The sequence below is a fragment of the Solanum pennellii genome, chromosome 5 (genome assembly GCF_001406875.1).
Source record: "Solanum pennellii chromosome 5, SPENNV200".
Lineage (NCBI taxonomy): Eukaryota > Viridiplantae > Streptophyta > Magnoliopsida > Solanales > Solanaceae > Solanum > Solanum pennellii.
Window position 1 is genome coordinate 68,368,528 of NC_028641.1, and position 7,375 is coordinate 68,375,902.

At 31.4% G+C, this 7,375-nt stretch overlaps 1 long non-coding RNA gene across 2 annotated transcripts in view; it reads right to left on the bottom strand.

Moving 5' to 3' along the window:
• The window catches only part of LOC114077246, a 23,764-nt gene extending 17,144 nt beyond the window's left edge, over positions 1-6,620 (bottom strand). For both annotated transcript variants that reach the window (XR_003578299.1, XR_003578298.1), the window contains exons 1-2: positions 6,494-6,620; positions 6,333-6,415 (exon numbers count right to left, since the gene is read on the bottom strand). This is a non-coding gene — a long non-coding RNA (uncharacterized LOC114077246). The remainder of the gene's footprint in view (positions 1-6,332; positions 6,416-6,493) is intronic.
• Between the last annotated feature and the right edge of the window lie 755 nt (positions 6,621-7,375).

The window sequence follows — 7,375 nt, forward strand, 5'->3', positions numbered from 1 at the left end:
TATATATACATATATATATATATACATATATATATATATATACTTCCGAACTATTCTAAATTATATTTAAATACCTTTCGTTATACTTTTGGGACACCAATGCCCTTATCGTTCAAATTTTGGGTTGTGTATATCCTTTTAAATAAAAGAGAGACACGTGTCACAATCTAAACAACCTTTCAAACAAAAAAAAGTTTTTATGCATAATTTAAAAGTTCACCCAAGACCCACCGAAACAAGTATAACCCAAAAAAAAAACCAAAAGATCCACGCCCAAATAAACTCATTCTCCCTTTGTTCATTATTCAACCATCGAAACACCCCCAAGAAATAGTTCAACACAGAAACTCCAACACAGCATTCTTCTCCGACGGAAGTTCCAAAAAAAACGGCCAATACCTAATTATAACCGAACCCCCTTCCCCTAAGTATATATGTTCTTCTCTTATGTAATTGATAAACCTGATGAAGGTAGCACAAAAGTGAGACAATAATAACATGTTTGATTTCAAGAACGATAGGAAGATGGATAAAGGAGAGAGAGACATTCATTTATTTTGATCTCTTGAGATGTTAGTGACATATTTTGATTACTAAATCATAACCAGCTACTAAAAATCGACAACACCCAATTGTTTATAATTTCTACATTTACTAAGGAAAAAAATATATAAATTTTGTGATTATACATCCATTTGAAGTTTGTTGGTTCAGTTCGTCGGTGAGATTGGGATACCGATGAAGGAGAGACGAGTTCAAGATGACCATGTTTTATGTTGGCCGAAGGGTCATTGCGTCACTGATTCGCTGGAGCAAGGAAGACTGAGTTAGTTAGCAATAAGAAGTGATTTGGTTTATGGAGCGAGGGAGGCTGAGTTTAGTAGCAATAAGAAGTGATTTGGTTTGTGAAACTTCGTCGAAAAAGATGAGTTGCGGCAGTGTATTAAGTTCCGACGAGGAGGTGGTAATTGGTTGTAGTTGGTTGATGGAACAATGAAGAAAAGAAAAATGGAGTTTCTTTGGGATTGGGTATTTTAGGTTTTTTCTCATGTTATAATATCTGGTGCGTTTTTGGTGGGCATTTTTGTTATGAATTAAAAAAAATTGTATAGACCGTTGATATTATGACACATGTCTCTCTGTTAAATTTTGAGTTACTATTCTTTGACATTGACCACTTTATCCCAATTGAGGGTGTAGTTTGGGCGACATTAAAATTTTAGCACCTTTGTCATGGAGTGTAGTTACGAGATTTATAGTTTGTAGAAATTTATTAAGTAGTTGCTATTTTTTATATTACATTGATTGTTGTTTTGTTCGTTTTAATTTCCCATAGTTTCTGACTTATACTAGGAGTCAAGAATCTCCCCTTGTTCCTTTTGATCCGGAAATTGAAAGAACAGTCAGATATATGAGGTCCATTTTATAATGGGTGATCAGAATAATCAAAGAGTAGTAGATAAAGAGGTTATTGGAAAAGTATATGCACAGCAGAAGCATATTTGAATCTTACTGTTTACATGAATAATAGATAACCCACATTTATGCTACAACACATATAATATGCTATAACACACAAACTTACTGGAACTTAATTCAAGAATTACCTCTTGAAGCATGAGGACAAACCTTGAAGCGAATCTACAAGATAGACAATAACTATGGTTTTCCACAATGATACAACGTTTACATCCGAACTCTCTCATTGGGTGGGCAAGTATTAATATAAACCTTCAATCTTTCTAAGAATCCCTAATTATAGAAGTTTCTTCCTAATTCAAAGAGGAGAACCAAAACACACCGTAATTTTTGCCAACCGAAAAATGCACGCTAGTTTTCTTTCTAACAGAAAACTAATATCTCTCCCCTTTTTCCTCTAGAATTAGGGTTCTGAGTTTAGTTAAATATGTGCACTATAGGAACCACATAATTAATTATTGAGGGCGCCACCACAAGAAAGAACTTCCTTTTAAATTTATTCATTTCTAAAACTATCATTCGTCTTTCATAAAAAGATGTGACTTTTATGAAAAGTTGTGACTTTAATAAAGAGTTGTGACTTTTATGAAAAGTTTTGTTTTTTTATGAAAAGTTGTGATTTTAATAAAGAGTTGTGACTTTATAAAAAGTTGTGACTTTTATGAAATGTTTTTAAGCAATTTTATGAAAAGTAGTGACTTATATGAACGTTTGTGAACTTTCCGAAAGGTTGTAGCTTTACCAAATAGTTGTAACATTTCTGATAAGGCACAATAAACAGTTGTTCACACTACCCTTTGTTGTCTATAAATAGAGAGATTTCTTTTCCTTTCATTTTAAAACAACAAAAATTATGATCTTCTTCTTCTACATCCAGAAAGTTAAATATTCATGTACTTTGCTCCTGTTGAATGACTTACTGACACCATTGTTTTTTTACCAATATGTTGGTGAATAAAATTGTTTCATCGTGAGAGAATGTAATTCTTAAACCTCTGGTTTTTAAGGTAAACAGTTTTTCTAATGAGACATTGTGCATTGAGTTGACTAAATTTTTTCCTTTCTATTTCATTCTATTTTTACATATCTTGGTATGTTTTCTTACCCTCATTAGTTTATGCTTATAATATTAATTGTTGTTTTTGAGTACATATTTTAAACTCTTCTTTTATGTTTCTGCAAAATTATTGTCTCTAGTTATATTGAACATATACGCATATAGTATGTATATTCATTGTGCAAAAAATAATTATTGTACTCAGTTCTAAGAATTTATATTTTGATACTATTTTAAATTTTATAACTTGAGTTTAGTATATATAAGCTTATATATTGTCTATTTTTACATACATGTGAAATTTCTCACTTATATTCTATGCAACTTAAATGTTCTATATACTACGAATTGCCTTTGTATATATATTCTTATTTTCTTTTTGTTCTTCTAATATTGATTAAAGAACCAACAATTTATTATTTTGTGAATAATTCATTCATTAAAAGTTCTTGAGTTATGTGATAATGACAAATAATCAAATTCATATTGGAATATTGCTAATATTTTTTAAAAACCCTATTTTTCTATTATTTTTAATATATGGATATTAATAATAAAAATTAATTTCAAAGTCAATGCAATTATTGTTTATATAAAAATACGAAATATTTACTAAAATGAGTGTTTTAAGTTGGGAGTACTAGAGTAATTTAACATTTAAGCTAGTGAGTCCATGCTTTTTAAGTTATAATGTAATAATTTTGTTTATAATTATAATATATGTGATTAAAATCAACTATACATTGAAAACAACTATTTTAAACTAAGTTAAGAAATCAAGTGTATCCCACATTATCATAATTTGTAATCAATATTCATTAATTTAGTTTAATGAAAGAGAGAACCCTCACACCATGAATCAACAAACAATCCTTTTTGTACTTATCATGAGTCCAATTTGTTCATGTATCTTAAGCTTAAGGTTCCCCATCTTACAATCACTTACTTTTTCACACTACATCGGTGAAATTGATGGATTCCTAATGACAATTAGTTCTTCCAAGAGACACTTGCCCGTTTCAGAAATAAATCTTCAATTTTCTTTACCCATTCCTCTTTCTCTAGGGGAAGAGGTTCCTCGTCTTCAAACTAGAATATTCAAGGAAGTGTTTCTTTGACTGAAACATGTTCCTTTTCTTCTGGAGGAGTGAGTTTATTATGATCATTGTTGTCCTTTATACGAGGATTAACACTCATCGTAATCAAACCCCTCCTCATTTGACTCCTCTTCATCAGATTCCTCTTCATAAGACTCCTCAACATTCTTATTCCTTGACTTGTCCACAGAACGTGGTCGAAGAAGTATGTTTGGTCTTTGTTGTGTTTTTTCCACAAAACGGGGTCGAAGAAGTATGTTTGGTATTTGTTTTGGTTTTCACCCTCAACAACAAGTTGAGGTACAATAACTACATTAGGGCCACTTTCATCCTCCAAACTGTGAGATATTTTCTCACAAGTTCCTGGAATAAACTTTCTCCACTTGTCACCTCTAGAAAGCTCCACCATTCTTCATTTCCTTCCTACCTCTCCAATATTTTCAACAACTTCACAGTCCTCTTCAGACTCCACGTCATCACTTCGAAGAATCGGGACTTTGTTCTTTTAACCCTGAATAGTAGGTGGAGGACTGCCCAATGGGATATTCATACGAAAGCCCATTTCTCATGAGTCCCATTGTCCACACATTCATTTTTCATAACCCCATTCACAAGTAGTGTATCTCAATGCGGTAATGGGACGTTTACAATTTTGAAAAAACCATCATGAAATAAAGTCATCCCTTGAATTCGTATGAATATGCACCTGAGTCAAATTACACAATCATTATTACACTAATAATTTATCAGAAAATAATTAAGTTTGTCTTAAACTTCCAAAATGACAAATATTTTTTTATTTGGAAGTTAAAGATGAAATTAATTATTTTATGATAAATTTTTAGTACACTAATGATTGTGAAATTTGACTTAAGTGCATACTTATGGATTCAGAAGATGGTTTTGTTTCAAAATGGTTTTGTCGAAATTGTAAGAGTCCCATTACAAAATTGGTTACACAACTTGTGAATGTGGGTGTGAAATATGGGTGAACGATGCGACTCACGAGAAATGGCCTTTCTTTGGGGATATCCATTGGGGAGTCCTCCACTTACAGTCCGGGGTGAAAACAATAAAATTTTGATTCTTTTAAGTGATTACGATGAGTCTAAAGAGTACTGTGAAGTTGGTGAGGATATTGGAGAGGTTGGAAGGAAAAGAAGAATGGTGGAACGTTCTAGAGGTAACAAGAGGAGGAAGTTCATTCCAGGAACTTGTGAGGAAATATCTGATAGTTTGGAAGAGGAGAATGATCATGATGTAGTAATTTTACCTCACCTTGTTATTGAGGATGAAAACCACAACAAAGACTGAATATATCTTCTTCGGCTACGCTCTATGGACAAGTCTAAGAATAAGAATTATAAGGAGTCTTGTGAGGAGGATTCTGATGAAGAGGAGACAGATGAGGAGGGGTCTGAGAGGAGTGTAAATCCTCGTACAAAGAGGATTGAGGTGATTATAATAAACTTACTCCTCCATAATAGAATGAAAATGTTTCTGTCAACGAAACACTTCATTTAATATTTTTGTTTGAAGAAGAGGAACCTCTTCATCCAAAGAAATAATAATGGGAAAAGAAAATTTCAGAACTTTTTTCTGAAATTGGCATGTGTCTCTTGCAAGAACTAATTGGCTTTACGAATCCAGCAGGTATGCTGATACGGAATGAAAAAGTAAGTGACTGTCAGATGGGGAACCATAAGCTTAATCTAGATGAACATATTGAACTCTTCGCAATAATTTCTAAAATCCTACTAAGTGTATGAAATTATTCATTAACTAGAAATTTAAATTTAGAAAAACAATACTAGTAAAAATAACTGATAAAATGGTGGACAAAGACATATAAAGATTAAAAAATAAATGATGTAACACTATGTAGATAACTATTTAAGTTGAATCTTGATTGTCCATCTACCTTTTACAGATTCACTAAATCATCTTTGTGTTTTCAAGAATAGGCACATTATACTCTTGATATGTCTAAAAATCTAAGAAACGAGAAGGGGGGTTGGGGGAATAGAATTTTTTTACAAAGATAATAGATTGAATCGTGATATCTAGTATCAAACTATAAAAATACTCAAATTATAATAAGAAGACAAATCACGTTATCGATAGCACCAAGTAATTCTTGTTTGGTTTAATGATTCATTGGTTATTAAACACTAAAGCCAAGTCTTGGATGTCATATACTTGCATCTACAATAGACGCAAATAAGCACAAATATATATTATTATTATTGGAGTTGTAAATAATATTTCAATATATTAAAATAATCATAGGAATAACAAATTAAATACCATATTGTGTATGTTCCAAGATATAGGCAAGATACATTATGAGGTATTATGGACACATCTAAAGCCTTGAGAGCCTTTTGAATCTAGGTCATATTGTTGTGTCAAAAATTATTTCACATTAGATTAGAAATCCAAAGTGTAGTATATAGCTCCCTATCATTAGATAGAGTTTAATATGGATTAAATTAACATAATCAATTAATGAAAACTAATATTATATTCCTTAAATTTAATATTAGCAATATAAATTATTGGGATGGAAAAGAAAGCCTTTGATTAAGACATCAGGAGAATTTGGATATCTCCATCTCCAATTTATTTGAAAATCAAAGATACATCAAAGAGGAGGAAACAAATAGAAGAAAATGTAGAAATGACGGAGAGGAGCTTACAAAGGATGTCTTCAATAACCCTCATGACTTGGTACCTCATTCAAAATTATCTTCGAAACCACTACATCCACTAAAAGATACCTCTACAAAATTAAAAAAATTAAATTAAATATCGATAGAATTTGAAGGAAATAAGGATGTAAATGGAGGTAGCTAATTACTTCTGTGAGCGGAGAAAGAATAGAAGATATCGGAGGTAGGTGTGATTCACCCACAACCTAAAGAAATGGAAAACCAGGGCAATGTTAATTTGTGGAGATGGAGGAGGAGACAAGGAATGTAGAAAGTATGCGAAGACAGTAGGAGGATAAGAAAGAAGCAATTCTTTGTAAGAGATTTTATAAAGCCCTAGCCAATTCTCTTAATGGACTGGGCCTGGATACTGTTTTTTTTTTTGCTTTTTGTTTATTTCATTTGGGCTTCTTTATCCATTTTTTTCATAATTTTTTATAAAGGGTCGTTAAGTTCTATCAAATTTATCTAAAAATATAAAAATTAAATTAAATTATATAACAAAGATAGAAATTTTTGATGTGAGTACTGTTATATAACACCAACGCTTCAATATATAATTCAGATACACCTTGTGGAAAATTAATATCACATTTTAATTGCAATAATCAAGTGAATTATCAGTTTTCTATAACCTGCATAGAAAAATAGTGTAGGAACTCATGTAACACCTGACAACTCTACTCATCGTAAGTATATGAGTTTTAACAAGACGATTTCATACTTGCACATGTGTTTAAGGTCTTTGACCAAGCGTATAAAGGGAATCAGATGTTATTTAGGGTAATAAGGGAACTTTAACACCAAGAAAAAAAGCGCTTGTATCAACTATAATTTCACATGAGTACATATAAGGTTAAACTTTGAACAACTATATCTCTTAGAATATTAAGATTTAGGTGATCCATAACTTATCAAATTAAAGGTCTATGAGTCTTCTTTCCAAAGTTTCCAAGTTTGCATCAATCCAAGATGAGTAAAATGGTATGACTGATTTACGAGAGACACTCTAACCTGGCAAAAGTTCTGTG